Source organism: Nannospalax galili, unplaced genomic scaffold (genome assembly GCF_000622305.1).
Source record: "Nannospalax galili isolate Female #2095 unplaced genomic scaffold, S.galili_v1.0 scaffold1379, whole genome shotgun sequence".
Lineage (NCBI taxonomy): Eukaryota > Metazoa > Chordata > Mammalia > Rodentia > Spalacidae > Nannospalax > Nannospalax galili.
The window spans coordinates 246,192-255,467 of record NW_008343573.1 but is presented as its reverse complement, the minus strand read 5'-3'; positions in this window follow the sequence as shown (position 1 = coordinate 255,467).

Genomic DNA, 9,276 nt, shown 5'->3' with positions numbered 1-9,276 from the left:
TTTGCTTGTTTCTGTTCATATCTTTCTAGCCACTTCCCCAGGTGACAAAGACAGCCTCATCATCCACCAATTAAAAGAGAAATGTCTGGCACAGAGAGGGACCTTGGAACCCTCAGCTACCACAGTGACCAGCACCATTTGAATCATCCAGTACCCAGTGTGTGTGTGTGTGTGTGTGTGTGTGTGTGTGTGTGTGTGTGTGTGGTGTAGGTGTGGGTACACATGGGTATACAGAGGCAAGAGGAGTGTTTTGTTCTTTCTCTCTCCATCTAATTTCTCTGACACAGTCTCTCTTACTGAACCCGGGGATAGGCTGGTGGCCAGCAACCCGAACAATCCTCCTATCTGCCCACCACATCACTGAGTTACTGGAGCACATATTCTCTCCTAGCTTTCTAAGTGGGGCTGTTTCTTCAAATCAAGGTTCACATGCCTACACAGCCAGTGCTCTAACTCATTCAGCAACTTCTGCAGCCCCTTACCTCTCCTAATTTACCACTTCAGGTTCAGGACTGAGTTGAATTCTTCCCAAAGCATACTAAGTATGTAGAGGTGTGTAGGTATGTGCACATGTGTGTGCCCATATGTACATCAATTTGTGTGTGTGTGTGTGTGTGTGTGTGTGTGTGTGTGTGTATACTTTGAGGGTCATAAAGGAGGAAAACCCCATCAGAAAGAACCAGATTTACACTCTAGTGAATGAAATTTATTTTGTTTACTATTGAAATGGTTCCACTGGCCAATGGAAATGTTTTTGCATGCCCAAAAGCTACTGAGGGTGAGCAATTTCTGAAAATGTTCTCTGTTCTTCATGAGAAAGGAGAACATCATCACCAGTGGAAGGTTTTAAACAACTCATGATCCAGTTTACTTTTGCTTTGTTTGTAACATTAGAAATTGTTGAGTGTAATGAATTCCAAGGGAAGTTTAAATCTCCTAACCAGTTAATACCTGTCTTAACTTATAAATCATTATCTATTTATAATAATGAGATGTTCCCGGTCATTGAACTAGAGTTGAGCTAATGGTGCATGCATTATACTGTTACTTTTTCTTAGCAAATCTGACACAGTTCCTCTTGAGCCCCAGAGACAATCTGTTCTAGTCAAACAGGCAGAGACACTTTGGCACACAGCTTAATGATCATACATCTTCAATTCCACATTTTCCACGTTGAGAATGTATAAGACATAGAAGGTACTCAGAAAGAGGCATGGGCTATACAGATGCGCCAATGTCTTGCTCTGCATGACTTTCTCCTCTTCATTTATTCCTCACTTTTACTGTTTTGTTAGGTTCCTCCACTAATATTTCTCTCTGTCCCTTAAGTGTCAGTTATTTTTAGGGTTTATACTAGTTATTATTTTAGTTGCTGTGATAAAATACTTGACAAATCAACTTAAAGAAGGAAGGGCTTACAATGGCTCATAGTTTAAGGATATGCCATCATGATGTGGAAAGCAATTCAACAGGAGAGTAAAGCACCTGCTCACCTTGTGTCTGCAGTCAGGAAACAGAGAGAGATGAATGTTTGTGATCAACTTTCTCTTCTTTTCTATTAAGTCTAAGAAGCATGGAATGGTGACACCCACATTCAGGGTGGGGCCTTCCTGCTTCTGTTAAACCTCTCTGAAAACTCCCTCACCGCGCATTCAGAGAAGTGTTTCATCGCGACTCTAACCCTAGTCAGGGACGGTGAATATTAGCCATTACAGGTTTGAACTCATCTAATTCTCCATATTTACTCCATAAATGCTAATCTCATATAACACATATGCTTCAATATTCTTATTTGTACTTCCTTTGAGAGAGTTAAACCAAGAATGCTAGACACTTGAATGGAATAGTGGAATAACTCACTCTTTAGTGCTTCCACGGTGAGGGGATTAGTGCTCGTCATTGTGTTGTCAATACTGTTTATTTTTCTACCCCAACATAAGAGTGCATTTTTCTGAAAAAAAAAAAGATCCAATTTAATTTTCCATGCTCAGGATCTAGCACACAGTAATGTATATTTATCATATAGTGAGTTGGCTAACTGATTGGATGTGAGTTTGTTATATTTGTATGTTCTGGGGTTATTTATTTATTGGCAATCTAATGATTGTCTATTCCAGGTGGAAATAGACTGATGTGTTCATATACAATTCACATAGATACAGCACGCCCTAGTTATACTGTGAAGATGCATGAATGCAGACATGGTGAGAGTAGTAGATAAAATCCGCTAGCCATGCCACATCTGTTCCCTCTGCAAACTACCAATCTAGGTATTTGGATGACATGTTTGATTAATGGCTCTCTTTGGAATAAACTGTCTGTGAGGCAAAGCCCCATTTAATGGGCATTCCTGGTTTCATAGGAATAAACAGCCTTCCTATTTTAGAAGGAGAGAGTTAGCACAATACTGGTTGCTTTTTGCACATTTTCTAACCAATTCCTGCTAACAAACTTGTGGCAGTATGAGCCTTTGCAAACATGTGTGTGTGTGTGTGTGTGTGTGTGTGTGTGTGTGTTGTGTATGAGGTGTGATGTATATACATATATGTATATATATGTGTATGTGTGTGTGTGTGTTTTTGTGTGTGCAGGTACGTGTGTATGTGTGTTTGCACCAAGACCAAAGGAAGATGCTGAGTGTCCTGCTCTATCACTTTCTGCTCTATTTCCCTGAGATAGGGTCTTTAACTGAACCTGGAGCTAGGTTGGTGGCTAGCAAGCCCTAGAGATCCTTCTGTCTCTGTCCTCCCCCTAATCTAGCACTGGGCTTACAGGGGTTGGCATAACTAAGTCTAGCCTTTTATGTGGGTTCTGGAGCTTTGAACCCAGGCCTACATGCTTGTGCACCATAACCTGTGGAGCCATCTCCCCAGCCTCAGGTTTTACTTTAAGATTCTCAGTTTTTGTCAGCCATTACAAGTCTGTAATCTAAACACTCAGGACGCTGATGAAGATTGCTAGATCAAATTCAATATTGGCTACAAAATAAAACATGTCATAAACAAAAAACAAAGGAAAGAAAGAACAAAGAATCCTACTTTCCTATTTACTTTTAGACGATAGAATTGTGCCCCCAACTGTTTTCTGTGTCTGACTTAAAATCTTAGGGCAATCTGTCAAATAACATTGTGTTTTCTAGAAGCTGAATGCTTTTCCAGCACCTTTGTGGTTGTAACACAGATAAGGACTTGCAAGGGGACCGGCAATTGAGTTTGAACTTAGCCAAACTTATGGTAGTGTGTGTGTGTGTGTGTGTGTGTGTGTGTGTGTGTGTGTGTTAAATATGATCAAAATACATTGTATGAAATTCTCAAAAAATTAATAAAAGTATTATTAAAATTTTTCTATTGTAGCTGTTTGGTACTTTGGTCTTTAAAAAACAGATGTCGTGTGGCATGGTGGCACTGATATTAAATGCTGGCATTCAGTAGGCTGAGGCAGGTGGATCTGTGTTTTCAAGTCTATCCTGGTCTGCACAGAAAGTTCCAGGCCAGCCAGGGATATATAGTGAGAACCTATGTCAAAAAATAATTTAAATGATTTAAATTCAGGCTTGCACCTTTGAAAGATCTGAAAACATGGCTGTGGATTTAGTTTGAAAAGCTTGTCTGATTAGATCAAATACCAGAAACACTGGAACACCTTCCTTCAGGCTGACCTTTAGAGAGAACTGAACTTCAGATTTCAAAAATATGAGGGTGCTGGGGAGAAATGGGCTCTGTGCTCAGCTAATGCCATGGACGCAATAATCTATTCTGGGTTTTAATATATATTTGTTTCCATAGCTACCAGATTAAAAAGGCTAATTATACAAATATCTCTTCCAAATATATTCCAATTCCATCTCTGATTCAGCAACCCCCCTAACATTTTAGTCAATTTCTCATTTAAATATGCAAATACTTTATTAAGCCTTTAATAGAAATTGAATGAATAAAAATTGGCTACTATATTATTACAGAGACATGCATCTACTTTTGTGTAGCAAGCAGTTTTGAACACATGGGTTTAATGTTCCCTCCTAATTATGACAATCTGTATGTCTTAGAAAACTAGTTTGCTTGAAATATACATATTTAGCTACATTTAAAAGCCTGGAGTGGTGGCATACGTGTAGTCTTAGCACGTGAAAGGTAGCGGCAGGAGGATTAGAAATTCAAGACTAGCTACTTGAGATCTTGTCTCAACTGAGGGCTATCTGGATACATAAACTTGACTTGATAGGTCTTTACATATTGTGATAAAATGTATGAAGTCCTGCGAGTGGGCTACGGGGAAGTACAGATAGGGAAGGGGGCTAAATACGCTTAAAATATGATATATTGTGTGAAATCCACAAAAATTCAATAAAAACATATTTAAAAGAAACAAATAAGCAAACAAAATCATTTACATTAATATTAAATTAAAATTATTCTAGAATTTAAAGTATAAATACATATAGATAGCAGCTTGTTGATTATCTCATTGGCCATACATCTACTCTTTTTTCTTATTAATGTCTTTTATTTCTTCTCATCTACTGCTTCAACATTGATTCTTTGCTTTTACTTTATATTTTAATTTTTTGTTAAATTTTTGTGCATTTCATACACAACAGCTTAATCCTCTTTATACCCCTTCCCCATTGGCCCCTTCCTGTAGTCCCCCTCACTGGAATTCATACATCCTGTCATTTGTGTTGAGGCCTATCACGTCAAGTTAGTGTCCCCAGATGTCTCTCAGTGCAAGTTCATTCAATGAGGTCTAGTCAGCCTATCTAGAGTCCCTCCCTTTAAGAAGATCAGCTCTTCCTCACCCAGTAGTAATCAATTGCCAATAATTCTTTGACTAAGATTAGAGCCTGCTGACCATTTCCGCAGTTCTGCACTGGGTTTCTGTCTGCTAGAGTTTGCATGGATCTTGTGCATGCTGACACCATTGTTGTAGGTTCATATGAGAAGAGTCTCAGGAACCTGTAAGATTCTATTTGCATGTGGTCATGCACCTCCTCCCTGGCTCTTACAATCTTTGTGCCCCCTCTTCCACAATGGTCCCTGAGCCCTGGGTGGGTGGATTTTAATATAGGAGTCCTGTCCATGGACCCATACTTTGTGAACTTTTATTCTCTACATTTTGGCCATTTGTGACCTTTTGTGCTCCTGGCTCTCTGTTGTGTGAGAGAGCTTCATTGATGAGAATTGAGAGATGCATTAGTGTTTTCTTCATCACCTGTTCTATGTTCTGTGAGCCTTAGGTATAGAGGTTGTATTGTAGATGTGCCACTTAGGCTTTGTTCAGTTCAGTCTCTGTGTGTGACCAGTTGTGGAGCTCTGTAATAATCTCTGCCTGTTGAAAAAGAAGCTTCTTTGATGGGTGGTGACTGGGATACTTGTTTGTAAATTTAAGCATCCATATTGTGCACATAGTAAGGAATTACATCTTTCTAGGGATGTGAAAGCCTTGGGATTGTCTCCAAGATCCATGACCTCTCCAATAATATCTGCTCTCATGTTTATATCTTTGTTTACTTAACCTTTCAGAATATGACATTAGGCTCTAATCAGAAACCCCAACCTCACCATAGATGGCCAGATTCCTGCAACAAATAATTTCCTATAACTTCAAGGGTCAAGAAAAGGTCAAAGAGACATAACCTGGTGCTCTCTAGGTTCTTCTTTGAGGTACATGCTCCACTAGTTGTAGCCCTTGAAATTGTTTGAATAGTTCAAAGTGGAAGCAATTCACCAGCGTAAAGAACACATAAGTACTGAGTTTCCCTTGGCATGTGTTTGTGGCTAGGACTCCTATATTAAACCTCACCCACTCACAGCCCAGGGACCATTGAGAAAGAGGGGGTAGAAATATTGTAAGAGCCAGGGTTGGGCTATGAACCTAGGGAAACAGGCTTTCAGGCCACTGGAAACTTGCTCATGTGAACTTGTGGCAGTGGTATAGTCATCTACAAGGCCCATGTGGACTCAATCAGACAAAGACCCACCATGGAGCAAAGGAAATGGGCAGCAGGCCCCAGCCCTAGCCTATGAACAGTTGGAAACTGATTACTGCTGGGTAGGAGATCGTCTTTAAGATCTTTAGATGGGCTGACTCGACCCCACCCCAGTGGATGAACTTTCACCAAAGGACATCTGGGCACAAATGCTTGACTGGATAGGACTTAACATATACTACAGAACCCATGAGGTCCAGTGGGGGGAGATCAGGGGACATGAACCGGGGGGGGGGTCTGAATTTGATTAAGAACTATTGTATGAAATGCACAAAAACTCAGTAAAAATATTTATTTCGTTTTATTTTATTTTTATGTTTTGGTCTTTTTGAGCCAGGGTCTCCCTGTAGCCACAGCTGAACTTGATTCGCTTTGGAGACTAGGCTAGCCTTGAAATCACAGAGATCTGGCTGCCTCTGCCTTCGCAGTGCTGGGATCAAAGTCATGTGCCTCCACACCCAGATAAAAAACTATTTTAAAAAATTGTTTATCTGCTAGGTGAAGAAGAGCTGATTTTCCTAAAACAAGAGACTCTAGATAGGCTGCCTAGACCTCAGTAGATGGACTTTCACTGGGGAACATCTGGGGACACTGACAATACAGTGGGCCATAACAGGGATGACAGAGTATATGGGCTTCAGTGGGGGAGCTATGGGAAGGTGCCAGTGGGGACAGGGGTATAAAGATGATTAATATTGATTGAGGTGTTCAGTATGAAATACATAAAAATTCAATAAAAACATTTTTTTAAAAAAACAGGCAAACAGAAAATACACACAATAAAGATGGTTTATTTGTTATTAATCTTATTTGCACAAGTTTATGCTGTTGAATGTGATGATTTGATTCATACATTCTATGTGTAGTCATCAGAGTAGAACAGTAAATAGTTTTTTATAATTCACTTTATTTTTTTGAGAATTTCATATTGACTACTGTATTTGCATCATTTCCACACATCCCTCCTCACATCATCTCCTCCCACTTCACCTTCATGTCCTCTCAATTCCATAACTTCTTCTTTAAATATTATTGTGATAATATTGAGTTCATTTAGTGTTCCTCTTACGTACATGTGTTTAGGACTAACTGCTTGGTCTTGAATAACCAAATACTTCTGCTTCTTTAAACATTAAAAACAAGTTGATTAACACAATTGCACATATTTACAGGACACAGTGTGATATTTAAAACCTGCATACACAACAAACCAATCAAATTAAAGTGAATTTCCATATCCTTATCATTAATTTGTGTTTGGAGCTTTTGAGCGCTTCACTTCTAATTATTCAAAATAGGCTATTTTGAATAAAGGTTATCCTTATTCTTCGGAACACTATATCTATTTAGTTCTATGTGCTTTGGCACCTTCCACCCTCCATTCCTCCCTGCCTCATGCTTTCCTAGAATACAGTGATTACTAGTCTACAATAAGATCAGTGTTTTAAAATATTCACATATAAAAGAAAACATGAGGTGTTTGTCTTTCTATGTCTAAATTAGCATCATGTTGTCCAGTTCCAGGCATTTTGCTGAAAATTGTGAGGCAGTATTCTTTTTATGGCTGAATAATACTCTACATGTATATATTCCACATATTCATATGTGAAATAAATGGATTAGTCCTTCATTGATTAGCATTTAGATTGATTCCATATCGTAGCTACCGTGAATAGTGCAGCCAAGGACATGGGTTTGCACTTGTCTGTTTGATAGGCAGATATAATAGTCTTTTGATATACTTGGAAGTGGGATGACTGGATCTTATTATAGACTTTAAAAGTACAGGAAATAACAACAGAATAAATATATTGTTATATCACAGAGAGAAGGTTGTCCACAGCAAAGGAAATAATAACAGAGTGAAGAGAAAATCTTCAGAACAGAAAATTAGTTTTTGCAAACTATTCATCTGACAAATAATATGAGGATATATAAGTAATTTTAAAATCTAATAATGAAAGTTATTAATAGTCTGGAATGGCTTTTACTGGTCAACCAATAAGCTGATTGATAGTATATACATACTATTCTCAAAACACAATTGATTATTTGACTTCTTATTATTTACTTGGTATTCAGTAATAAAACTCCCAGAAAATCCCATTGAAAATCAGCCCAATAAGGCTGGAGATATGGATGGCTCAGCAGTTAAGAGCACTGACTGTTCTTGTAGGAGACCTAGGTTTGGTTCACAGCACCTACATGATAGCTATCACCTTCTGTAACTCCAGTTCCAAGGGATCTGACACCCTCTTCTAACCTCCATGGGCATTACGTGCATGTGGAGCACTTATGTGCATGAAATATTCATACACATAAACAGAGTTTTAGAAAAATGGGTTCAGGATGTGAATACATATTCATCATTTAAAAATTGAATTGACCAACAAGTTTATGAAAAAATGCCCAACATCTTTAGCCACCAATAAAATTCTAGTCAAAATCAAAATTAACTTCCTCATATTCAGAATGGCTATTATAAAAATGACTAAATAACAATTGCATTTGATGCTGTAGATGAAAGAGAACTCTTACACACGCATTGTTGGTTAAAAATCATAAAAGCTGTAATGGAGTATCGTGGAAGTTCCTCAAAAGCTCTGAAATTTTGAGTGAATTGATTTGAACTGTCTTAGTTTTTCCATCTGTAAAGTAGAGATAATGATAGCATCTACTGCAAAGAGTTCTTGTATTGACTGAAAAAGTTAAAACATGGAAAGTTCCCTCTGTTTAAATCACATGCAGTTTATGAAGAAATTTCATGTTTATGTAAGAGCTGAAAATCCAGAGAATAACATATGAGTTTTGTTTTTCTTGTTTCTTTGAGAAGAAATGGTAAATATTAAGAACAAACTAATTCTGGGGACAAATCATACAACGTGGCTGGTCTGGAATCTGTTCAAGTTTTGTACAATCTCTTGCCTCTTTCCTCCTTTGCTGAAGTCATGAAGGAGTTCTCCTTAAGAGAGAACTCGGGATTCTGAAAAATTTTAGTAGCTTTAGGTAAAATTTAGCCTCCCACTTTCTGATTCTTTAGTTCCAAATGGTGTCAAACTCTAATTCTAGAGAGAAGATACAAAAGTATCTCTATGCTCCTGTGCACTTGCATGTGTAGACATACACACATGCACACACAATATTGACCCACCTTACTTTTTACTTTTGAAATGTTCTCTATTCTTGACATTTGATAAATTGATGTCTTTGCAAAAGTACCTTTCTCAGATCATCTTGAACACTGAACATCTGGTTTCTCTAAGCAACCAAATTCTTCATAACAGGAA